Source organism: Rhinolophus ferrumequinum, chromosome 24 (assembly GCF_004115265.2).
Source record: "Rhinolophus ferrumequinum isolate MPI-CBG mRhiFer1 chromosome 24, mRhiFer1_v1.p, whole genome shotgun sequence".
Taxonomy (NCBI): Eukaryota; Metazoa; Chordata; class Mammalia; order Chiroptera; family Rhinolophidae; genus Rhinolophus; species Rhinolophus ferrumequinum.
In genome coordinates, this window is record NC_046307.1 from 16,219,402 (window position 1) to 16,246,650 (window position 27,249).

General features: G+C 43.7%; 1 pseudogene; it reads left to right on the forward strand.

Annotated features, from left to right (window-relative positions):
• The first annotated feature begins 197 nt into the window (after positions 1-197).
• LOC117016601 (uncharacterized) lies at positions 198-13,345 on the forward strand (annotated as a pseudogene).
• The last annotated feature ends 13,904 nt before the right edge of the window (positions 13,346-27,249 follow it).

Below are 27,249 nucleotides of genomic sequence, written 5' to 3' on the forward strand. Positions count from 1 at the left end.
AACCATTATGTTGTTCTAAATATAATTGGGTTTTTTCCTGCCTTATTAAAAAAGGTCAACCTTTGCAGCAGCATATACTAGCGAAAAAGGTTAAGTCCCTGGTCTCCCCAACTCCCCACCCCAAGATAACCATTGCTAACAGTTTAGACTACATTCTAAATCATTCCTTAAATATACTTACATTATATATTACAGAAATGGGAACACACCACGAACGCTGTCCACAATCAGCAAGGTGGCCACATTCTCCAGTTCCTGTGACTCTGCTAACTGTGGACAGCCCAGGGGGCTCACCGCTCCCCTTGGCCCAGCTTCACAAAGGTGGGTTTAACCTGGTGAGACCCTGATGAGACACTGCAGTGGAGCTAATACCTTTACCGTTTGAGGGACTAGTTTGGCTTCAGTGGTGGTGTAGTTTGTTTTTAATTCCATCAGAAATCTCATGTCAGCATGAGGATCGCAGATGTTTCACAGTGAGACTCCCACCCCAATCTTCAAACATATCAAAGATCTGGTATGCAGCAGCTGCCTCCAGATCTTTCCAGGAAGCGCGACTTCATGTGACTAGGGCCTGTTTCCCTCTCTGTAGGGAACTAGTGCAAGGTCTCTTAAGCCTTCAGGCTCTGGAATCAGCCTGGCAACTAATCAGAAAGACCTGGTTTTGAATTCTGGTCTAGAGTGAGTGACTCAAGCAAATGACTCAACTTCTCTAGTTCTCAATTTTCTTATGTGGAACATAGGAGCTTAGTGGAAATTCAGTAAAACTGACCTCATATGGCTGTTGTGAGTATTAAATGAAATATTAGCATCGCTTAGCATTCACAGCTAGCCACGATTACCCCTTATTTCCTCCTACCCTCCTTATAGCCCATCCTCTAACCTTCTAACCTCTATCCTGACCTCCTGCACCCCTCATGCTCCTTCCACTCCAAGCCTGGGTTTAAACTATTACCTACACCCATCTTGTCACCCTTTTGTGTTGGAACTAAAGTTTAGTAAAAGAATTATGAGCTCATTCATACAGCGGAACACTGTGCAGCTCTTTTATGGATGGATGTTTTTGTAGTCTCTGGTATGCCTTTGCCTTGGACAAACACCCTGCCTCCCTTGCCCCCCAAATCTGGCTTGGTTCATGGGTTCATATGGGTTTGATGGAGCTGGCCCTACCAATTAGAGGCCTCCATGCCTCCAGCCGTGATTGGTTCAAGGCTGCGTCATCATGGAAGACACTAATGCATCAGCCAGTCACCAGCTGCCTTCTCCCTTGCTGCTCCTAATGTGGAAGCTGGAAAGTCACTACTCTTCCAGCTTCTCTCCCCTAGGGGGTGGCCAGGTAACCTGGTTCTAGCCAATGAAGTAAAAGGATAGCTTCTGGGAAGATACTTTACTTCCTGAGAAAAGTGGAGAAGCCCACTTGGCAAGGAAACGAGATCTTCTTCCAATAGCCACATGAGTCAACCATCTTGGAAGTGGATCCTCTAGCCCCAGTCAAAGCCTTCAGGTGACTGCAGTCCTGGTCAGTATCTTGAGTGAAATCTCATGAGAGACACTGAATTAGAATCACTCAGCTTACTTGCTCCTGAATTCCTGAACCACGGAAGCTATGAGGTAAAAATCATTTTTTTTTAAGCGGCTAAATCGTGGAATAAATGGTTCTGCAGCAATAGAAAAATTCCACAAGTGGAGTGGATGGTGGCCAGGGGAGTCAACCCTTATCTCTCTCCCTTGTACCTGGAGGTGCATTATCTGACCCACCAGAGACACTCGACTGCTCACCCCCACATTCCCACATTGTGCTGCCCTCCGCCATGTTCGTGGAATCTCCTGCCACGGCTGTCACTGAGCCTTTCTTCCTGTTACTTGGTGTCTTGTACCTTCCAATGAGCCGAGGCCATGTCTTACCTCCATTAATGATAGCTGTATCTCTCTGATCTTTGCATTTCCCATACCACTTAACTTAGTACCTTGTAAGTAAAAGCCAAAGCCCTACATGTTTCAGAGCATTGGTTCTGGAGCCCAGTGGGTTCAGATTCCATGCCAACCACTTATTAGCACATTCTTAACCTCTCTGTGCCTGTTTCCTCAGTTATAAAATAGGGATGAGAATAGTAACGACTGCATAGGGTTGTTGGGGGGATTAAATAAGTCGATGCTGGTAAAGCATTTGGAACTATGCCTGATACATGGTGACAGCTCAATAAATATCAGTTATTCGATTGAACCATATGACATTGTCATTTTTCTGGGTCAAAAACTTAAATATCGGCAATTCCACATAGTTTAACCTAATATTATTGTTTTCACCTGAGTTATATTCAGAGAAACAGTGCAGCAACCAAAAACAATTAAAATTGTTATTAATGTCTCTAGAATAATGTCAAAGAGGATCCAAATTAGAACTCAGAGCACCTGTTCAAATCCTCCTTGCGTCAGTCCTCTTACTGCTGCCACCAGGAAACCTTTCTCCACGTTCATTCTAAGGAAACCAAAAATTTCTTTGCCCCAACACCCTATCCCACAGAACCAGCCTAAGCGGGTTCCTGCCTTTCCCCTTCTTCACTTTACCTGCATTCTCCTCTTTCTTATAGTTCATTTCTCTCAGTCCTCTTTGGTGCAAATGCCTTTGTTTGACTTCTCATTTGTCTCTCTCTTCCTCTCCTCTCAAAAACCCAGACATTAAACTGCCCAAAACTGGCTTCTTAGAGAGCAGAAGAGAGGGGAGAAGCTGAAAAGGCAAAGGCAGAATTCCTTTTTTCTTTTTCGAAATATTAAATTGTGGTAAAAAACACATTTTTAAAAAAAAAAATTATTTATTTTATGTGTGTTTTTCCAGGACCCATCAGCTTCAAGTCAAGTAGTTGTTTCAATCTAGTTGTAGAGGGCGCAGCTCACACTGGCCCATGCGGGGATCGGACTAGCAACCCTGGTGTTATGAGCATCATGCTCTAACCAACTGAGCTAACCCCCGTCTTAACCATTTTTAGGTGCACAATTCAGTAGTGTTAAGACTCGTACATTCACACTGGTGCGCAACCAATCTCCAGAATTCTTTCATCTTGAAAAGCTGAGATTCTATACCCATTAGAGAACAACTCCTCCATTTCCTCCTTTTCCCAGCCTCTGGCAACCACCATTCTACTTTCTCTGTGAATTTGATTACTCTAAATACCTCATATACAGGGGATCATACAGTAGTTGTCGTCTTATGACTGGCTTATTTCACTTAGCATGATGTCCTCAAGGTTCATCCATATGGCAGAACTTCCTTCCTTCTAATGGCTGAAAACTTACACCATTGTATGTATACAGCACATTTTGCTTATCCATTCATCTGTCCATGGACACTGGGGTTGCTCCACCTCTTGGCTAATGCAGAATTCCTTTTAAACGGGGAAAATGAGCACAAATTTAGTAATTTTAGGCTCCTTCCCAAGGGAAAGACAATATAATAAACTGCCCGATTGTATGTTTCAAACATTAAGTGGGAAAGCAGGTCAGAGCCCCAAGAGAGCCACGTGGAGCAGAGCCAGACAGTCGTGGGTGGCAAATCCAGGAATGGGCTCCAGAGCCACACTGTCTGGCTTTGAATCCCAGCTCTGCCATTTACTGATGGGGTAACTTCTGGTAAGTTACTTAATATCTTTGTGCCTAAATTGCTTCATCCATAAAATAGGAAAAATCTTATCTTCCTTATAGTATGTACTATTATTACCAAGAGTAATTACCTCAGGAAGGAATAAATGATGTAATACATGTAAGGTACTTACAGCAGTGCCTGGCACAGGACTAGCCGTTACGAGGGGTCATATTATTATTATTACTACGGTTTTGAGATGGGCCTTGAAAGGGAATTCGGATTTGGTCCCTGAAGAGGAGGGAGGCATGACAGACAGAGATGATCAAAGGTATGGAGGCACAGAGGCTGGGGAAGTAGTGTTTCCACATTTAAGAAATAAAAACCCAGGGCACCCAGTTAAATTAGAATTATTTCTAATTGCCTATGCATATTATGTACTTCGAAATAAAAGAAAAATATTGCATGAAACCTACTTATTCTAAAAATGTATTTGTTGTTTATCTAAAATAAATTATAAGTACCTAAATTACAGGTCGCTTATAGTCCCCAGGTAACTTGGCTCTCCTTAAGAATTCCTCATTTGGCAGAATTTGCTTATAAAATCACTCCAAGTTACAGTCTATGTCCATTTACATTTTGACATGGTTTCTGCAACGATCATATCCAATTTATTTTGCTCTTGGCCATTGAACATGAGAGATTGCACTCAGCATTAACATGAGCCAGTGTACAAAACATGTACTGGCATGAAATTAGGACTCTGAGAAATGCTCTTCCACTTTGATTGGTTGAAGCACATAATACCATCTTTCATAGCATAATTTGCTTTTCCACTCTTCAGGATTACATTGCAATTCTTGATCAACGACTTTTTTAAATGCCCACTAATGAAAAGAAGCACTGTCATCGATTTTTATACCTTTTTTTTTCAAGTGCTACACATGATGATTTCACTCGTTCCTGTGCTGAAAGAGTACTTAGTAGCATCTAAAATAATTGAAGTTTTCAATAGATGAAATCCATTTCAAAAGAGAGTCATAGCAATAATTATCTACTTTGGCCCAAAACTTATTTTCCTGTTCATACATAATGTTGTCCCTTTTAAGAACAGCTTTGATAATCAAAGGGATACACTTTTCATTAATTCTTTAAGATAGTCAAAAAGTTTATTTAAGCAATGGAGTAATTCAATAATGTTGTTTGCTCCTCTGTCAATTTGCATAATCCTATTGCTAAACTGGTATTGAAAACTATGAACAAGAAATAACTAGACTTCCTTCAATGCATTATTTCAAAACTCAACCAGAATTTTGGGGTCCTTTTCTTCAGAATTGAAGTATAACATCGGTGCTCCATATAAATGGAGGATTCTCTCAACTGCGTTTTTTAAAGAGAGCCAATGGTTTTTAAATATGAGAGAAATGAAGAATACTGAATGCCAAGAAAATCACAAAAATCACCAAAACACTCAGTCAGAACAGTTTAAATGCCGAAGTAGAACAATTTCATGACAGTTTCTTCAGTCTCAACAGAAAAGACATCAGACACTACTGAACAGCATTATACAGAATACGGATAGGACAAGCATCACCTTCCATAGAGCTATGCATGCTTTGCTTCAACTTGAATAAACATTGTTTGTACCCTTACACAAACATCCACCAAAAGTTATATTATCCCCAACAAAAGTAGTAAGAAATTTCTCATTAAATCTTTTTTATACGTAAAAAAACTGCATGTATTTAATATGTATAATTTGATGAGTTTGAACATATATGTACACTTGTGAACTATCATCACAATCAAGGTAATAGACATATCCATCACCATCAAAAGTTTCCTGTGTCCCTTTGTTTTGTGTGTGTGTATCATCAACTTTTAAACACAAAGTCTCTGCAAAAATTTGCTGCTGTTTTCTGAAGTTTCACCTGGAAAGAATTCTACTTGCAATGGCCTTATGAGCAAGCCTTTTTCACAAGAAAAATATATTGCACAAAGGAAAAGTTGTTTCTGCATTGGGATTACCTGCATGGTGGTTATGCCATAAAAAGTGAGTCATTTAGAACTTTGATAATCTCTGTAATGATAAATGGAGCTATTACATTTTTATTATGGAAGTAGATTTCATCCTCGCATTTGAAAATTTGCTTGCAACTTTGGAAGCAGAAAACACTTCCGGTAGTAGTACATTCAGTGATTTGAGCTGAAACACTGATGATGGTACACAGTGTGGAAAGCCATTATATCCCTGCTGCGATTGTTTTATCAATCTGAATTTCTCTTAATCAAAAAAAAAATTGTTTATCACTTTCCTTAGGATGAGTTGGGGAAATTATCTCAAATGCTTAGCTGTTAATATATGCTGGTTTATATCTGTCTTTACACCTTTTTAAATGTTAAACAATTGCATACTGTAGAAAGCTTCAAAAGGAACTTTTCCTCATTTAATGTCCACTGCTCAGAAAGTTCACAAAATCTATGCTTACTTTTAATATTTGGGGGTTCAAATATACACAAAAACTAGATAATAGAAACCACGACAGAATCAAAAAGATTGAATTTGGTAATCTCACAGCTGCAACAGTGCATCTGTCACTCACAAATCTGAACTCATTACTGTTGAAAGGGCTTCAAATTTGCGAACTAACATTAAATTGAACATAACACCTAATGCAAAAAAAGTTGAACTTCCTGTTTGTCTGAAAGTGACTGTACTTTTAAGGCAAAGTCTCCCCCACACACAAAGCCAGAGCAGATTTGATGTAAGGTTTTGGGAAGCCTGGCTGGGGCTGGTGGCCTTTCAGAAGAAGAAGTATTTAGGGTAAGGACTTTCAGCTGTGTTAGTGTATCTCTGGGGGAATGCTGCCTTTGACTTGCTGACTTTGCGTATGGTCGTATGGTCCTTGGAGTGACGCACTTGCCGATTGGCTGTTGTCTAGGAGCGTGGGGGCTCTCACTGATTGGCCGGCTTTCAGAAGCTTGGGCTGCCATGGATTTGCTCACTTTCAGAAGCATGGTAGTTACCGACCGGGATGAGAGTAGAGCTGATTGGCTGATTTTTGAAAACAAAAATCGTAAGTTATCTCTTATTAACTAACAGTGGTTACTGTTCATGACTTGGGACTTTGGCCAAAGAACAGTGTTTTCCTTTTTTGAATATGAAAAGAGGTACCTTTAACTCCCAGTGTACCCTTTTGTACTTCCCGCAGCCAAACCTGCAGGAGACCATCCGGGATTGGCCAGATCTTTATTTGTGGAGATATGCTTTTCAGCTAGTGTTGCTATTTAAGAGATTTAAGTACCAATCACTGTGGAGGAAAATTGCTCTGGTGCATTTTTGTAATTTATTGAAAAAAGCTGAATGCAAACTACTCAGGGCATCTTGACTGTCAATACAGGATGCAGGACAAAATATAGGACATGTCCTGTGTCTACAGACACCTCTGTGGGGAAAGTGCGAAGGGATACGGAGGAAGCCCCATCCCCAACAGAAGGAAATCTGATTTTCATTTCCTTCTAGAAGGGCATTCATTATCACCCTGCTTGTTAAAGGAAAATATCGGAAACAGCCTAAATATACATCAATTGTTAACTGGTTGGATAAAGTTTTGTGTGCCTATAAAATGGAATATAATGTATCCATGAAAAAGGAGATAGAGGTCTGTGAACTAATGTGAAGGCTACCATGATAGACAGTTAGGTTAAAAAGAAATGTGAGATGCAGAACTCCATGTGTGGTATCATTTGTGCTAAAGTGTGCATGGAGTCATGGAGGTAGGAATAAATATATGTCCCCATGTATATAGACTATCTCTAGAAGGATTTTCAAGAAGCACTCATGATGATCTCTGGGAAGAGAAACGGAAAGGCTGGAACCCTGAAGGGTAGGGAGCAGAAAGTCTTCCTTCACATAGTATCTCCTTTTGGTACTGTTTGATTTCTTTATCCTTTGTGAATGCATTACCTATACTAAACGAGTGTATTCTTTTGAAAACAATGATTTTAAAAAGTCAAATGTGTGACCTGGGCATGCACCAGAGGTTTGATGTTGGCGGTGGGGGTGGACAGGATGTTTTCTGAGTCTGGTGACCCTCTGCACCAGGGTGGACTTCTGAGGCTGGCTTGCCAGCTGTGTGCAGTGTTTCCCATATCTCAAGTCTCTGCATCGCAGAACACAGGAAATAGCCTAAGGCTGGGAGGGGAGTGATGTCATCCCACATAGCAAGTGACCAAGAAAGAGAGCTCACAGGAAAGGCGCTAAACCGCACAGCAGCCAAAGGAAACGGACCATGCTAATTATTCAGTGTAGAGTTTACTTCCTGGGAGCTCTCTGCTGCTGATGGAAATAAAAATCAAGAAGGGTCCTCCGGACTGTCCATTACTTGGGAATCAGTCTGCTTTGAGGATAATAGCTCCTTTGCTGGCAAAAACAGATCTCTGAAGCACAAAATATATTACAGAGAGATAGTATAGCAAAAACTTTTAAAAATAGGGGGTTGGGAGCAGTGGAACCCCCGGTAGCACATAATCTCCATCATCATAGCAGCTCATAGTTACTGAGCATTTATTGTGTCCTGGGAACCATTCAAGTCCTTTGCATGCATTATAATCTCACTTAGTCCTTAGAGTAACTCTGTGAAGTAGGCAGTTATTCCAACTTGATTGATAAGAAAAATGCATACAGAGGTTTAGAAATTCACCCAAGGTCACGTCCGTGGCTGATCCAGGAGTCTGTACTCCTCGCCATTTGATCATATTGCCTCTAAAAGAGGGCTTCTCCAGCACAGCCTAAAAATCAACTAGTATTCAACCATCAAGTATTCATTACATACCTACTGTGTGCCTGGGGCTGGGAGAGGTGCCATGGGGGAACATGCAGTGTCTCTGAGTATCTGTGTAGCTCCTAGAATGTGATTTTAAAAAATTGAGGTGAAATTTACCTGATAGAATTAACCATTTTAAAGTGAACGATTCAGTGGCATTTAGTGCACTCACGGTGTGATATAACATCACCTCGATTTAGTTCCAAAACTTTCATCACTCCGTAAGGAAAACCCTCCCTCATGAAGCAGGTTCTCCGCTTCCCGCTCGCCCAACCCCAATAGCCACTAAATCTATGTCCTGTCTCTGGATTTACCTATTTTGATTATATGAAATTTACCTATTTCATATAAATGAAATCATACAATATGTGACCTTTTGTGTCTGACTTCTTGTTGCCACGCAGCAGCCTACCCGTCTGTCTCCTCGTACCTGCCCCTAAAGAAAGGAGAGTCTGTGAGACGGATCCTTTCAGGGACTTTGCTTCACCTTTATGTTTGCACCTTATGTCTCCCTGTTTGGTCCCAGAAAGATGGCTGGTCAGCCAATGACGAGTAAGATTCCCCACTGGGGGGCAGACAACTCAAGCCAGGCGCAGTCAGAGTGGGGGCCAACAGGAGAATCCATGGGGTTCATAGAGGTGGGCACAGCCCCCCACCTTCCCCCGGCTAAGGAGAGCCTCTCCCTCTGTGGCTGCATTCCTTCCCACAACCTGCAGGGGAAGAGACTCAGTGAGGTGCTCTCCATCTATTCATATGCACATAGGTTTTGTCCCTGGGGGAAGTACATTCATCCTGAGACTTACGGTTCAGCTGCCTGCAGGCAAGGGTGATTGGCTTGAATCAGTTTTCTATTATGATGTATAGGATTCACAGATCTTGAGATTGACAAACTTTCTCTCCTTTACTTCCCCACCGAACTAATAAAAGCTATGCATAGGCCCAACTCCCCGGCCCAGTCCTTGAGGCTGCAGGTCCCTTGGCCCCACGTAAACACTATTCATGGCTACTGTCTTTTCTTAACCCTGCGCTGGTCCTCGCTCCCCACAACCCTCGTTGCCCGGGATGCGACAACTTATTTCACTAAAGCATAATGTTTTTGAGGTTTATTCACATTGTAACATGTATCAGTACTTTCTTCCTTTTTATGGCTGAATAACATTCGCTTGCAGGCATATGCCAATATTTGTTTATCCATTCATTCAATGGTAGACATTTGGGCTGTTTCCACCTTTTGGCTGCTGTGAACATGTGTGTACATGTATTTGTTTGAGTACCTGTTTTCAGTTCTTTGGGGTATATGTCTATGAGTGGAATTGCAGGGTCATATGGTAATTCTATGGTTTAACTTTCTATGGAAAGTTAAATTCTATGGAACTGCCAAATTGGAATGTGATATTTTGACATTAGTATCTGTCCTTGGTACCTTAGCTTTCTCCTCCCCAAGAAAAGGAGAGCTCCTTTCTAAGGTAAATAAGAGAAATAGTGTAGTGTAGCAGAGAGAAGACACAGGCTGACGTGGTTTTGAGTCCCTATTGCTAGCACGTGGATAGCCTAGTTAGAAGCCTCTTTAAGGTTCGGTTTCCTTGTCTGTAGAAGTAGAGATGATCATACCATTCATTCATTCATTCATTCATTCATTCAGTGAATCTGTTGAGGGCTTATTGTGCGCTAGGCACTGGGGATAGGGTGAGCCATCGTGGAGTTTACAGAATGAGGGGCAGGGGTTGGAAGGGAGGACCCAGGAGCGAATCATTTTGCAAAGGGGAAGAATCTTTTTTGTCATGAGAATAATCTCTCCCTTTAATCACAGGTAGACAGTGAATACATTCTGGTGGGCCTGTGTGTCTTATTTCTGTGTCCCCAGCAGCCAACACAGGATCTACAGAAAGAGATATGTCATTTAGGGTCCTGTGGTGGCAAGTAGCAGAAATGGAGTGGCTTGATTTAACAAGGATTACTGGGAAAAGACTGGGATAGCTCCCAGAATGAAAGAAGGAAACAGTCATTCCTCTGGGAGTTAGGGAAGAGGCCAGGCAGTGACAGGCTTCTCAGCACCAGTGGCTTGTCACTCTGCCTCCCCTGGGGCTGGGGCTTCGGTGACCCTGCTCTGACCTTTGTCCCCCATCTGAGAGTGCCCTGCAGAGCTCCCAGTGCCTAATTGCCCAGGTCAGGGCACGTGTGGCAGGGTGCTGCCTGTAATTGCAGGTTGGGCTTTGTACAACTTCAAGGGGTTCCTTCATGTCACAGCCAATGAGGTTGGAGTTCTAATTAGGACAATCTCTAGCAAATAACTAACTGTACAGTGTCTGCAGGAAGGGTATCTTTGTGCAGAGTCACAATTGGGGCTGTAAGAGCCAAACCCGGTCTGGGACGGAAAGTGAGAGTCAGCTTGGACGTACATAGGAAAAAAGCCGTTTGATGGGAGAGAGAAGATGAAGCAAGCTGCAGAGCCAACTGGAAACCTGGACAAGTACCTAAACAAACACGTACATAAACGACTTTCTCCCAAAGTCATGCAGCAGCTGTGAAATGTCATGAGGACCCCTCTTTGACTACTGCTTCCTGAACTATGACAAAAGACAAAAAAAGGCCTACTTTGCTATTCTCATCTATCACTGGAGATAACCAACCTCTCAGCTGCCCTCACCTTATGACAGCACTCAGTCCGAGTCCAAAAGAACAGCCAGACCAAAAGTGATTCCTGCTTCGCTTAGACCCTCCTTGGAATCCTCGAGCTGGAACCCAAGATTTATGAGACAGCTGCCCTCCTTCCATGGGTCCGCTGGAGTGCCTGCAGCAGGGCAAGAAATCGGGTTCTGTGAGACTGCAGGTTGCATCCTGGTGGCCTCTGGCTGATGAGTCTTTAATGGGACTGTCAGCAGCTGGAATAGGGACTGTGATCGGCAGCCCTGCTAGGATCAGGAGATGGAGGAGTGAAGTTCTCCAAAGGAAAGTGGACTGCTGTCATCAGGAAAAGGTGCAAGTATCGGCATCCAGACCCAAGAGCTGGCTCTTGGAGTAGTGCTCGGTTAATGCTAATTATTAACGAGGCCCTGTGTTTAGAGACATTGCAGCAAATATAACATTATAGATAATAATAATGCCTAATAATGATTGAATATTTGCTTTGCTGCCTGTCAGGTACTATCTATCTACAACCTCATTTAATTCTTAAAGTGACATCACACCTATTTTGTAAGTCTCCGAAGTTTCTAGGACATGTTGTCTGTGCAGGCGGAGTCACCCAGCATGAATGCTGGAGACAGGTTGCTCCCAGCTCTGGATACCACCTGCTGGCCTGACTATGCTGGCCTGGCAGCTGGCCCCTGGATCCCTCTGGATCTTCGTGGGGATATGTGAAGTCAGAAGTGACTATAGATTCAATTCACCCTACTTCAGGACAGGGAACTCACACTCTACTCTGGCAGCAATAGTGATAATAACAACCATTAAAAACACTCATTACTGTGTTTCCCCGAAAATAAGACCTAGCCGGACCATCAGCTCTACTGCATCTTTTGGAGCAAAAATTAATATAAGACCCAGTCTTATTTTACTATAATGTAAGACCTGGCCTTTAATATAATATAATAAATATAATATAACATAATATAACATAACATAATATAATATTACCAGGTCTTATATTAATTTTTGCTCCAAAAGGCGCATTAGAGTAACGGTCTGGCTAGGTCTTATTTTCGGGGAAACACAGTAGCTGTTTTTCTACAAGCAGGGGCTGTGCTAGAAGCTTTGCATGTACCATCTCATTTAATCAGTAGAGCAGCCCTGTGAGGTGCGTGCTTTCTTATTTGACAAATGTGGAAACTGAGGCCAGGGGATGTTCCTTGCTAAGGTCATGCAGTTAATGAATGACACCCAGGACTTGAACTTGAGGCTGTCTAGAGCTCATGTGCTAAACCACAAGGCTGCACGGCTTGCCTGACCGGCAGCCATCTGTAAATGCGGCTTCTGATTATATTTTGCACTTGTTTATTTATATACTTGTTCATATGTAAATATATTTTTAATGAAGTAGTGAAGAAAGCACTCAGCACGGGGCCTGGCTCATGAGTCTCATGAGTCATTATTCTTACAGTTACAAACAGGAGTGTTCTTGAAAAGTATGTAAATCCTATGGTCTCTGTGACGTTAGCTTGCGATTTTCATTTTATCTTCACTGCTCGGTGATGTTCAGTTTGCTAAAGCTCTAAAATGCTCTCCCCTGACTGCCATCTGTCAGACTTCTCCCACACGCTCTTAATGGGGCAAACAAACACATAAAGGCAAGAGCCTAAAATAATACCAGCATCTCTTAGCAAATTCTTTGGGGAAGGGAAGAACCCTGTTGTCATGGGGTAAAAAAGTCACCCCTCCCCTGTTCATAATCTCAGGAATTTGGGAGGAATTTGGGGATGGAGACTGCGATGGCTGTCCCACTGTGATGGAAGCCCAGGGAAGTCTCCCTGTTGGGAGGAGCCAGAGGCGCTCAGAGCGGAGCCATGATCATCTGGCATCGTGGGCAGGTGGGTCAAACTGCAGGTTCCTGGGCTCCACCCCAGGCCCACGGAGGTGGTATTTTTGAAGATGGTGACAATGAACCTGCATTCAGCATGCTTCCTGAAGGAAAGAGCTATAGTCTTATTCTAACATGGAAAGGACCCTGGACCCGGGCTGGGGTCACCGACACAGTAGGAAGTATGTTTAAAAAATGCTTCGTGGATGGTGGCCTTTTTAGGGAGTTTCCTGAGTTTGCTCTCACATGTCTTCCCTGCACAACTCTTCATCCTGGCTACACTTGTCTTATCAACACCAACTTACTTATCACACTGTTGTGCTATGTGAGACTCCACCTCCGGAGAATGTGATGGGGGAGACATCACTCTTCCTGCTTCTCCCCCCAGACACGTTGCTGCTCCCAGAAGGCTGCTTGCACAGGACCTGACATCTTTCCAGGCCCCTCACTCTTTTTCTTATTTCTTCTGGTCTTGCCTGCTGCTGTCCCTCGGTGGAGGAGGCAGGGACAGTGCTCCTAGAATGTGCAAAGGCCCATTCCCCTTGTAAAGTTCAAGGATGGAATTCACATGAACCACTTCACATTTGGATTTGAGGCACTGAGATTTTGTACAGTATTCAGTATGGACTATATCAAGAGAGTTGGAGCCTGTTTGTTTATCCCCTTGGCTGACCGTCCCCGCCCTCCTTTCTGCTTTTATTTCTTGTCTCTCGCTACTACTGATGCAGGTTCCATTTGTCAGTCTGGTCTGCCTTGGTGATGCCTGCAGAGGAGGCAGGGCCTGAACCTGTCTGTACCTGGCTGGGGGTGGGGTGGGGGTGTTAAGAGGAGACTCTAGGGCATTGTGGGAAGAAAGGAATAAATGCATATAAAGCACCTTGCTACAACTCAACAACAGCAACAAAAAACCCAACTCAAATTCAAAAATGAGCAAAGGACTTAAATACACATTTTTCCAGGAAGATACACTGGTATACTACTGAAATCATCAGATATGTGTACCCCACCTTGGGAACACTGGCTTAAATTATGGGGCTCAGAGTAAATGGGGGTGGATTCTCTGAGGCTTCAGGGGAACAAGGGTCAACTGTGGCCGTGGGGACCTTCTTGGCAGTGGGTCGAGATCTCACCTGAGCCTTCTCTTGAACTGGGGACAAACCCAGTTAGAAGGCACTGTATTTAAACTTTTAGAATCACTTCACACTCCAATTACCATGTTTCCCCAAAAATAAGACCGGGTCTTATACCCTATTTCCCCGAAAATAAGACTAGATCTTATATTAATTTTTGCTCCAAAAGACGCATTAGGGCAGTTTTTCAGGGATGTCTTATTTTTTCATCTACAACAATCTACATCTATTCAAATACAGTCATGTCATCTTCTTCTGGAACATCGTCATACCGTACTAAATGCATCCGTCTGGCTGATGATCTTAACGGGCTTATTTTTGGGGTAGGTCTTATTTTCGGGGAAATACGATGTTCTCCCCAAGTTTCTGTTCTTTTTGTGGAGCTGGTTGCACCCTTCTCCACCACACCTAGGGTCAAGCCTCTGTAGTGCAGGCAGTAGTGTAGTGTAGTGAGCTGTGACCTTGGGACAGTGTTCTCTGTCCCAGAGAGGGCTGGTCAGCTGAGCTGAAAACTCACAAGCTGCTTTGCTTTGCTTGATATGTCTCCTAACCCTCTTTATTAAAAAGGTTTATTTAAAAGTTAAAAATATGTATTTTCTCGAGGAATAGCTTTGATATCTTAAATGTACAGCTGGATGAATTTTTATGTAAGTATACAGCCATGAAGCCACCACTCAGCTCTAGGTCCAGTCCCGTGCTGTTCAGTGCGGTAGCTACCAGCCACATGGGGCTGTTGAGTGATCGCAGTGTGGCCGGTTGGAATTGAGATGTGTTGCAAGTGTAAACACACTCTTGACAATTTAATACAAAAAACAAACAAACAAAAAAGGAAACGTATCGTTGATCATTTTAAAATAGTGATTAAATATCCAAATGACAATATTTGGGGTATATTGCATTAAATGAAAGCACACTGTTAACATTAATTTCACCTGTTTCTTTTAGCTTTTTAAATAAGCCTTTTCCTAGCTATAAGGCTGCTGAGAAACTTTAAATTATGTACATGTGCAGCTTGCATTATATTTCTTTTGCACAGTGCTGGTGTAGAACATTCCAGCACCCTGAAGTCTCCCTCATGTTCCTTTCCTATCAACACCATTCAGATCTCTGTCATCATAGATCCACTTGGCCTGTTCTTGACCTTCCTGTAAGTGGAATTACATAGTATGTACTTTTTCGTATCAGGCTTTTTTCACTCGACATTAAATCTGTGACAGTCATTTGTTCTTTTTCACTGTTCTGTAGTAGTCTGTGGTACCAACTGATTTTACCCAATTCTGTTGCTGCTGAGCACTGGTGTTTTTTCAGTGTTGGGCTGTTAATAAGGCTCTACTGAATGATTTCGTATATGTACTTTGATGTACGTACATAAACACTCATTTCTACTGGTGTGCACCCAGGAAAGGAACTGCTGGGTCATGGGGTAGATGTATGTTTGGTTTTGCTGATACTGCCCAGCAGTTTCCCAGAGTGGGTGTTACAATTTATACTCCCATCAGCCATGGGTGAGGGTCCCAGTTGCTCCACGTCCCCACCAATACTTTGTATTATCAGTCCTTTTGATTTCGGCCAGTCTAGTAGGGAGACAGTCAAGTTTTGAAATGAAAATAATTCTTACATTTTTTTTCCTCTTTACATGGTAGCAGACACCCACCTAGAAGATCTGTAGAACATACACGTAGACAAAACGAAGACAATAAAAAATCATCTCAATTACTGTTACCATTTGGTATATTTCTACCCATACATTTATCAATATGTATATGACAAAAACAGCATCATACCACAATAACTTTTTTCTGAGACTTGATCATGATCATGTCTCCATATCTATGAATATTTGTCTATGGCATCGTTTTTAGAAGCTAAATAATGTTCCATTTAATGGATGTGCTATACTTTAATCAATGCTGTTACTCTTAGCATTCACTAGAAGTTACTAAGTCCAGTCGATACTTAAGGGGAAGGGAATTAAATGCCACCATTTAAAGGGAATTGTCATGGCTTTATGCACATATTTTAAAACAACAACAACCACAGCCCAGTGTACTTCTTCCTCCTCCTACTCTGAACCTCTATAAAACATTACTGGGAGTGAAGAGAATTACTAGTCAATAAGTGTTATTGTGGTAACTGATTAACCATTTAGAGAAAACAAAAACGAAAACCCAAAACTACAAAATCTTAGATCCCTACCTCACATTTTGCACCAAAATAAATTCCAGATAATTTAAATATTTAAGTGTACAAAAGTACAAAAATATTGGAAGAAAATTCAGATGAAAATGGAAGTAGGAAGGATATGGGGGCAACTGTTCTTCATTCTGTCACATTCAAGTTATGGCAAACGAGCATTTAAGGGAAGGTTCAGTGGTTTTATAATAAATTGTTTTCTCTGGTTCAAAAAAAACTTGAAGTAGAGAAGATTATTGAATCATGACATCAAACCTTAGGCAACACAAAATAAATGATTGATATGATCACATATGAAAATTAAATACTGCGAGAGAGAAAAACAAGCTAAAAGGCAAATGAAAGCTGGAGAGAAATATTTGCAATTTATAAGACAAACAAGAACTAAACTCTTCGTGTAAAGTGCTCTTCCAAATTAGTGCGAAGAAGAAAATAAACTCTAAAATATGCCCCAGATATATTCTCCTCTTTTGGGTGCAAGGAGAGGCTGGCTGAAACGTCTTTGTACTGCCCACAGAACATTGCATGCTGTCAGGACATAATCTGTTCATTTTAGCTCTATCTTTCAGTTCCAAGATGTCTGCATCTCTTTCTGTTCTTCACCCTCAAGAGCTCTCCTCTCTCACTCAGAGAAATCTCATTAAGATGCTTCCTGTGCAGTTTGTGACCCACAGCTAGATTATGGCACGAACAGTGCTGATTTCAGCAAGAAACCCTCCCCACGGCGTAGATTAGGTTCCTGCAGTGCCCACGGAGTGAGTTAAAACTGGAAAGTGTTCATATCCATTCAGCACCTCTGTCTGATGCCCTTTACTATATGTCTGGAGCTGTATTTTTTTAAATCTAAGCCTGTGCTCACCAGGAAGCGTGCAGACAAGAAGCCTGGTCAAGAAGAGAAGTTGTGGGCTGGGAGAGCTGGGTTGCGTGCTGGCTCTGCCACTTCTTATCTGCGTGGCCAGACAGGCCCCTTGCAGCTCTGGGCTTCAGTTGCTCCCTCTGTAAAATGTGTGTGGGGGGGACCAGGCAGTCCCACAGGCTCCTCCAGCTCTGACATCCAAGGATTTAGCTCATTTTCTTCTTTTTAACATTTGGGCTCTAATATGTAGCCATTTAACCGTGTTTGAGACATTTTGGAAGTCCCTTGAGAGTCCTTCTCAGATTTGGGAACCCACTGAGAGTAAAATAGAAAATGCTTTCAATTACTGAAGTTGTTCTCTATTTTCTAAAAAAGATTCTGTTCCACTCATTTGGAAAAGGTAAAATTGCACACAGAGTGAAATGACTAAGGAGGCAGTCACCAGGGAGCGTGTGGCGGTCATGCGTATTGCCCTATAATCTGTGAAGTGCCTGTTGGGTTTCTAGGGACTCTGTATCTTCTGTTACCCCAGGAAACTGTCCAGAGCAGGGCTGGCTCCAGACTGAGAGTAAGCTACGCGGTTGTTTTCAGTTCCCTCCTGCCCCACAATTTCCTTCTGTTTACTGTGATGTTGGAAATCTCTAACACGCTTACCCTTTGAATTAAGGTCCTTAGTGATTATTGTCAGTTGCCCAGCATGTCCCTGCCACCACCTCCCCTCGTATGTTTAGTCCCCTTCTTCTTTTTTTTTTTTTTTTTTTTTTAAAGATTTTATTGGGGAAGGGGAACAGGACTTTATTGGGGAACTGTGTACTTCCAGGACTTTTTTCCAAGTCAAGTTGTTGTCCTATCTTAGTTGTGGAGGGAGCAGCTCAGCTCCAGGTCCAGTTGCCGTTTTCTAGTTGCAGGGGGCGCTGCCCACCATCCCTTCTGGGAGTCGAACTGGCAACCTTGTTGGTTGAGAGGACACACTCCAATCAACTGAGCCATCCAGAAGCTCAGCGGCAGCTCAGCTGAAGGTGCCGTGTTCAATCTTAGTTGCAGGGGGCGGAGCCCACCATCCCTTGCGGGACTCGAGGAATTGAACTGGCAACCTTGTGGTTGAGAGCCCACTGGCCCATGTGGGAATCGAACCGGCAGCCTTTGGAGTTAGAAGCATGGAGCTCTAACCTCCTGAGCCACCGGGCCAGCCCTAGTCCCCTTCTTCTGATCTGGCCACGGATGTGGCTGTGGGGGCCAAACATTAGACTTCATTTGCCTGGACACGTGATTGATCCAGGTATGGGCATGACGTAGCTGATGCTGGGACAGAGAGAGTTCCTGTCCCTAGATCTAAAACTACCCCTGGCGTTACGAAGCTGGGAGGATGTAAGTCTGAACTGCTGGCGACCATATTCTTGCCCTTGGGAAGAGGGCAACAATTCCACCTGCCGTGGAATGAGGCCAAGAATTCCACCTGCCGTGGAATGAGGCCAAGCAGAGGCTGCAGAAATGAGAGATGGAGAGAGTTTTGTAGGAAGAGGGCCCCAAAGAAACAAGAAATGAGGGGACTCAGAAAGGGGGAGGTGGCAAGAGTGAGAGGCAGAGATTCACCTTGAAGTCTTGGTTCCCATAACTCTTTCTTAGAATCTGTAAGCTACCCCACTATCTTCCCAGCTGCATAAGTAAATAAATCCTCTTTTTGCTTCAGACAGTTTGAATTTGAGTTCAAGTGTCCGGAATAATGTATCCGTGGATTTCCAGGAAGCTCTTCTTAAATTGTGAATGTCTTATCCAGGGGGAGGACACATGAAGCCAGTAATGTAGATTAGCTGTAAATAGTACACAGAACAGATACATTTTGACAAGGAAGATAAAGCAAGAGTATTGCTAAGAGAAAGGAGGAATTGCTAGAGAAGGGCAGAACCCTCGTTCATTGCCGGTGGGAATGTAAGATGGTGCAGCCACTGTGGAAAACAGTTTGACACTTCCTCAAAAAATTGAACAGATGTTACCTTATTACCCAGCAATTCCACTCCTAGGTATATACCCAAGAGAACTGAAAACATATGTTCACACAAAACCTGTATGTGAATGTTATTCGTAATAGCCAAAAAAGGGAAACAACCCAATTTCCATTAACTGATGAATGGATCAACAAAATATGGTATGTCCATACAACGGAGTATTATTCAACAATAAAAAGAAATTAAGTTCTGATACATATTACAACATGGATGAACTTTAAAATTATGATGCTAAGTGAAAGGAGCCAGTCACAAAAGACAACATACTGCATGATTCCATTTATGTGAAATGCCCATAAAAGGCAAACAGAAGTAGATTAATGGGTGCCAGGTGCTGGGATAAAGTGACTTGTATCCATTAAAAGGTTGAATTTTTGGTATGTGAATTACATGTCAATTAAAAAGAAAAAATATTACTCTTATTATCCTGTACCATCCAGGGTACATTTTGTGGTTTGATTCTAATTCTTCCCCAGACATCTCTCCTCTCATCGCCCATCCCACCCCAATCCTCCGCAATATTTAGAACCCTTGGACACTGCCGGGTATGGATAGGAACTGGGGCTGACCTCCCTTTCCAAGGAGCTAGACCCTTTTTTGCTTGCTCAGTTATTCTTCTCGGGTAAAGGACCAGTCTTATCAACTCAAAGGGGATAGGCAGCAGTGGGCTGAAACTAATTCACAATTCTGTTTAAATTTACTTGTCAAGGGCAGAAATATTCAATTTCATGCACACTCCCAATTCTCTGCACTGGGAGCAGATTTCCAGGAAGCAATTATGTAGAACAAAATGTAATGGGTAACAGGGGGTGCCTTGTGAATTATTCATAATCCGATAATGATTTTAACCCATTTTTACCATGACTTGCTATTGGTGTTAGCTTCTGGAAAGTTCCCAAAGTAAGCAACAGAGGCTTCCTTTAGTTATACTTATATAACCGTAAACCTCCTGCCTTTCCCCAAACCACCTGAATAATTAAAATCAAAAGAGGCCTAGGATCCTTTTTCCTCTGCATGTCTACAAAGCAAAGGTAAATGCTGCCTTACAGATATCTCCCTCCTTAGTCTTCTCAGCGAGGCTGGTGTGGCATAATGCCCAGCAGAGGGCAGGGCTCAGAGAAGGCACACAATACATATTTGTTTTTGATTGTTTGAATGAATGAATGAATGAATGAATGAACGAACGAATGAACCATGGAAAGAATGAGGTATTTGTAATAAGGAAGACGTGGGCTAAGCAGTTTTGTTACTTACCAGCTGTGTGATTTGGGCAAGTGTCTTGCTCTCAGTTTTGTTTTGTTTTTTAATCTGGAAAATGGAAAAAAAATACCTGGTTTACTGGGTTATTGGAAGACTTTGAAAACAGAATAAGTGTTCAGTAAACAATAGCTGTTATTATGGTCGTTCTTTCTAGCAGCAGCCCTCTCACGTCTCTAAATCGGGTAAATCTGAGAGTCAGCCAAAGCTTACGAAGGAGCCAAAGTTTCCCAAACCTGGCTGTGTGTCAGAAGTACCTGGGGAGTTTTTTAACTATTAAATTTCAGATTCTACTTCTGGAGATACCAATTCGGTAGGAATGGGATGGGGCCAGAGGGTATATTTTTTACTTTTGTTGTTTAAATTTAGGTAATATTTACCTACAGTGCAATGCGCAGATCTTCAGAGTATGCTTGTGTGAATTTTGACAAATGTTTGAATATAGAGCGTTCCCATGGCCCCAGAAAGTGAAATCAATCCCCATCCTGTGTAAACAACCAGTACTCCGATTTCCATCACCATAGATGAGTTTTGCCTATTCTACAATGTCATATCAGTATGCACTTTTTTGTGTCTGGTTTCTTTTGCTTCTGTTTGGGGATTCATCCATGTTGTTGCATGTATCACATCAACGTTCACTCCTTTGTATCGCTGAGTAGTATTCCACTGTATAGCTATACCTCAGTTTGTTTCTCTCTTCACCTTTTAGGGTTGTTTTTGGCTATTATGAATACGGCTGATATAGATATGTTGTCATTTGTCATGGGTAAATACCTAGGAGTGGAATTGTTGCGTAATTCATAGGGATATGTTTACGTTTATTTATTTATTTATTTAATTTACTGGGGTGACATTGGTTAATAATATCATATAAGTTTTAAGTGTACCATTTTATAATACATCCTCTGTATATTGCATTGTGTGCCCACCACCCAAAGTCTAGTCTTCTTCTGTCACCATGTATTTGACCCCCTTTACCCTCTTCAACTTGCCCCTACCTCTCTTCCCTTCTGATAACCACCATACTGTTGTCTGTGTCTGTGAGTTTGTTTTGTTTTTTCATTTGTTGCTTTCTGTTTTACATCCCACGTATGAGTGAAATCATATGATTCTTGTCCTTTTCTAGCTGACTTATTTTGCTTAGCATGATACTCTCAAGATCCATCCATGTTGTTGCAAATGGCAGTATTTCATCCTGTTTTATGGCTGAGTAGTATTCCATTGTACACACGTGCCACTTCGTTAAATTTATTTTTGAAAATCCTTCAAGTGATTCTGATGATCAGCCAGGTTTGAGAATACCTGAGGTGACAAAAGATCAACCTTGGCGATTAACCTGGTAGTTTTCAGTTTTTGTTCTGTCATGCAGGTCCGTCTTTCCTCAGGATGAGTCCTTCTGTTTCCCCTCGCCAGCTGAGGTGCCTAACTCTCCTCTCTCTCACTTGCCTATTTCTTATCAGAGAAGAGAGTTCACAGCCAAGGATCCCTTTGAGTCTCTTGATTGTGTCATCCAAATAGTTCCAGGAAGCAATGGAGTATTAGGGAATCAGAGCTGCCAACCCGACAAAGACTTGATCTCACCTTGGGATTGCTTGCTTAGGATGAAAGGCCAACCATTCAGTCACTTGGCGGGTGGGGAGTGGCCAACCCTTTCCCACTGGGCCACAGGTGCAGGCCTGGGGCAGTTTGGGACTGAGGCCTGCAGTAGACCACGTGGAACTCTGACGTACTTCTGAGGGAAGAGCGGAGGGCATGGTTGGTGAACTCCTCAAGGTCATGCTGGTTGTTGGCTCAGTACTAATATATACATTATTATATATACATTTATATATATATATATATATATATATATATATAATGAAATTGCTTTTCATTTGGGGATTATTAGAATTTCACAATGGGGTGAAGACATTTGGGAATTGAAGGGATGCTGTAATCCAGTGTTTCCCAAAGAGTGGCAAATGTGTATGGCACCCAGCATGGTTTCAAGGATTATGCAGATGAATATGTTTTAGCGCATAGTAGGAATAATAAAACTAGCACATTAAATATGTGACTTCATGGATATATTGCTTAGCATGAAGCCAAGTTAAAAAAATAATTCAGCGGCTGGCTCGGTGGCTCAGGCGGTTAGAGCTCCATGCTCCTAAATCCGAAGGCTGCCGGTTCGATTCCCACATGGGCCAGTGGGCTCTCAACCACAAGGCTGCCAGTTCAACACCTCGAGTCCCGCAAGGGATGGTGGGCTCCGCCCCCTGCATCTAAGATTGAACACAGCACCTTGATGCTGAGCTGTCTCCCGGATGGCTCAGTTGGTTGGAGCACGGGCTCTCAACCACAAGGTTGCCACTTGGACTCCCGCAAGGGATGGTGGGCTGTGCCCCCTGCAACTAGCAACGGCAACTGGACCTGGAGCTGAGCTGCACCCTCCACAACTAAGACTGAAAGGACAACAACTTGAAGCTGAATGGCACCCTCCACAACTAAGATTGAAAAGACAACAACTTGACTTGGAAAAAAAAGAAAAAAAAAGGCCTGGAAGTACACACTGTTCCCCAATAAAGTCCTGTTCCCCTTTCCCAATAAAAAAATAAAATAAAATAATAATTCAATTAATAAAAAATTAAGTATATAACAGTACAGGTGATACAGAGATGTGACAAAACGTATGAAGGTGGAGATGAGTAGCCTGGAGTTATGAAAACTGCCCCTGTCAAACCATGCATTTAACAGGTGAGGAAAGCAAGGCCCTGAGATACAAGTGATTTGCTCAGTCAAACTTCATCAGAACTAGGACTAGATCCCCAAAGTTACCTGGTTCCTGGCCCGTCCTCATGCCACTAACCCTGTTACTTCTCTCTTTTAAGAAGGGGAAGGGATCTCAACGACCATGTAGCCTAGCCCCTAGCTTCAAAGTCAAATGCATTTGCATCAATAGTTTGCTCAGACCACAAGTCAGAAGGAGTTCATTCATAGGTCCAGGCTCCAGGAAATCGGACTTAATGAGAAGGAACCAGCCTTCGAAGGAATAAGCACCAAGATTTTGGTAACTCGACTCATAATTGGGGAGAAGAGGGCAGAAGCAGAATGGGCAGCTGACCTCCCCATCCCCGCCTCCCCTCCCTCTAGAAGATTCAAAATGGCCTCCAAGGCAAGACATTAGAACCATGCATGAGTGCCCTGTGTGGTTTTTCAATGCCACAAAGAGGGCTCTGATTGTTCACAGAAATAGCTTCAGGCAGCTAGAAACCTGTAAGGGCACAACTTTCTAGATGACTGTCATCCTTGAATCTCCAATAGGGAGATTTATAGGAGGCAACTTGGTTAGAATTCTAGCATGTGCTGCTCCCCACAGCACTGAGAGTGAAAAGGGCAGGCCTTAGAAATGTAAGCACGGACTTGAACTTTTTCAGCTGGAAAATATAACTGACAATGGGACAGAGGGTCCCTGTTACTCTTTGTCTTCTCTGTATTAGATCTTGTGTCCCTTGCTGACGCCTACAGTTTGGGAGCTGTTCATTCCTCCTCTGTGTCACCCTCAAAGTGTTGGACTATGTTGTCACCTCTGAGCCCACCCCTCAAAGGAGGTCTAAGGGATCCAAACATTGGACGCCATCTAACCTCAAAGGCGACGTAATGGGCTATACCACGTGTAAGGTTTCCCAGTCACCCTTGCAAGAGCTCAGCACTGAAATGGACATCACCTTATCCTGGGGCCAAACCAGAGTCTGTGCACGAACCTCTCCACCCCCACCTCCTGTCCTTGCGCTGGTTGGTGGGGAGGGGAGCCCTAACAATTGGACAGTGGATAAGTTAAAGTAGTAACTTCAGTATCAATGCTTCTCCTCTTCTTTGCAGACTCAGATTGAAGACCCTTTGGCAAAGATATAATGTGTTTAGCAAAGCACTTTAATGTGTCTTTAGATATGCCAGCGTGGGCCCAGGAACCTGATCTGAGTAGAGGTAGAAAGCTGAATACTTCTGCATTAAAAAGTAACAAGGAATTTCAGGGTGCCTGCTGCGATTTCTAGGGGAAAGGTCAAGGAGGGAAGGAAACAATGTGATATCCTTAATCTGAACACTAAGGACAGAAGACAATGAGAATCGATTTACGGTTGGATTTCAAATTGGTCTTGTTCTGAGCTACAGGGTGTTTCCTATCTGTCACCCCCTAGACCTTCAGTAAAACCTGCTATACACAACAGCTGGTGTTGGTGGTGACTTGGGGTCATGCGTGGAGTGGCTGGGACTCCACATGAGGGTGACACAGGCGAGGCAGGAAGAGAAGCCCCCAGAGCAGAGGGTTACCTTAAGAATTGGGACTGAACTGGGGCACCCGCCACAAAATTGCCTCTCAGGCACAGAAGGGAAACCATAAACGTGGCAAAGCAGGAGTAGGGTAGGGTGGGGTGAGGATGAGGGAGTGGCGACACACATTGGATGGGTCTCACTGTGTAGAGGTGGTCTGGACCCCGGGCTACCTGCCTTCCCCAACCGCAGGGAGCTAACCAGAACTAGGGAGACTCCTTATTAGATCCAACCGTGGCCTTTGCTCATTATTCCACGCCTGGGAACCTCTGATCTGGGCCAACGTGTGTCTTCCCTTGGAGTGTTGGTCTTGGAATGGAGGAATGCTTGAGATCAGGCTGTCTTTCATGACTGAGGCTGTGGAAAGTAAAACTCATAGGGTCTGTCAGCCGCAGGGAGAAGAAAGGAAGCTGATGGCCCAAGAGAGGGATAAGATGGTGAGGGGGCCCTGATGACTTCCGGACCTCAGGCCTCCAGGTGTGTCACTGCCTAAAGAACCTTTTCCCCTAAGTCTGGTCTCTGCCACTTGCATCCAAGAGTGGCCCCTGGACACCATGCACCATCTCCTCATCCCTGTCATCTGTATTCCCCTCGCTCTGGGGAACTTAGGTGAGGATTGGAGTGCCTTTATCGTCACACTTAAACCACTATCCAAAGTTCTTTGTATTTGTTTATTTACCTGTTGACTTTTATCACCCACTCCCAGGAAAATATAAAGTCCCATTCTATCTTGTTTGACATAGTATCCCTACAGCCTAGAACATAGTAAGTGCTCATTAATCATTGAATGAGCACATGAACGAAGAAACCCAGCTTGAAATTGGGCACTGCAGACCCCCAACGAGATCACAATTGCGGCAGAAAAATCTTGGTGCCAGATACTAAGTCCCAGGTGTTCGAAATGTATGTGTCCAAGGTATCTGCCCATGTTGGTGTGTGAGTAGACTGGGGACAAACTTGGATTCAAAACCAGTGCTTCATAAACCACAGATAAAGAGCAGGGGGCCCTGATGTGACACACAGGCTGTGGGGAGGAGAAGCTCAATGTAGATGAGAAAGATTTCAGGCAGGACCAGGGAAATGAGAGGCAGCTCTAATTAGAAAGCATAGGCATTCAAAGCTGCCCGGAGGTCAGATGGGCTGCTGGCGGGCTGGGCGCTTGGACAGGAAATGGACAGGAGGCCCTGTGGTCTGGGTTGACATAATTGGACAGAGATGGGTAACCAGTTGCCATGGTAGCAGCCAATCCGAGGGGCTGCTTATGCAGTAAGGAGTCAAGGTTTCTAAAGAAGAGGCTAAAAGAGCTGCCTTTGTTCTCTCTCTGAGCCAGTTGCTGCGGCTCCCGTGGGGGTGATGTGGCATGGGGTCAGAGCCAGCAATTGCTGGCCACCATGGCCACGGGAGGACCCAAGGGGCTGGCTGGGGCTGGAGAAGCTAAATGTGTCATGCCCTGTAGCTGTGTGTGCCTCCCAGTGTGGAACAGTGGCCATGGCGTGGGTTTCCCAGTCTGAGAGTGCAGTGTTCAGAAGGCAGCTTGGCCTCTTAGCAGCCCCGTGACCCCAGGAACTATGGAGCCTATTTCTTTCCATGGAAAAAGGGACGACGAATACCTTTTCCAGGTAGTTATAAGGGTTGAGAGAAGTGCTGTGTGCCACACATTCACTCAGTGAGTGCTAGATCCTATGGGCATTGTTTTGACAAATGACACAGACTGTTTCACAGCAGCTTCCTCAAAGGGCTCTTAGCTTCTGGGAAGTAAAAGGCAGGTTTTGCTAAATTTAGAAGGACCAAAAAGACAGCCAACAGAGACTCCAAAACTCCAGGAGGTGACCAGTTAGACTAACAGAGTAGCATTTAAAAAGAAAACATTCTTAAGGCAGCCTTGAGAGCTGTGAGCCATCAGAGGATCCTTCTCCTTTGTTCTTCTGGCCAATCCATGGGCCTGGACAGGATACAAAGATGAGGCCATCGGGCCCCTCTCCCTCCACAGCGGGAGAGAGAAAACAGGCGAAGTCTCTGAAGGGAGTGCTTCCTCAGAGGTTCAGTGAGGGGGGCGGGCAGAAGAGGGTGCTCTGCTCAGAGAGACCAGGACAGGCCAGAGGCAGACAGAGCAAGGGGCACACCTGTGGACCGACTCCCCCGCTCCTGCCCCTCACTCTCCCCAGATGAAGTGCTGGGAGATGCACACCTCCCTATTTGGACTCTGGCACAGTCCTCTGTTGCTATGACAACTGGTGCTCTCTGGTGGGAGCAAGAAGGCAGCGGCTGTGTGGAAATCAGCATTGGAGGCAGCAGCTCTGCCCTTTGGCTGCGGTGGTCAAAGCATTTCTGAGTGACTGGAGATGTTCCCTCTGCCATTTCAGGAGGCCGCGGGGAGGCCTTGGGACCTCAGGCTGTCACTCCTGGCTGATCTGCCTCCGTCTCACCGGGGTGCACCAGGCTCCTCTATGGAGACTTGGCTCCTTTGGAGTCTCTCCTCCGATCGCACGTTCTCCTGGAGGTTTCCTCTTCATTTTCCTTGATGTATTAATATGTTTGCTTGTTCATTCATTCAACAAGTATATGCTGTGTGCTTACATGCAG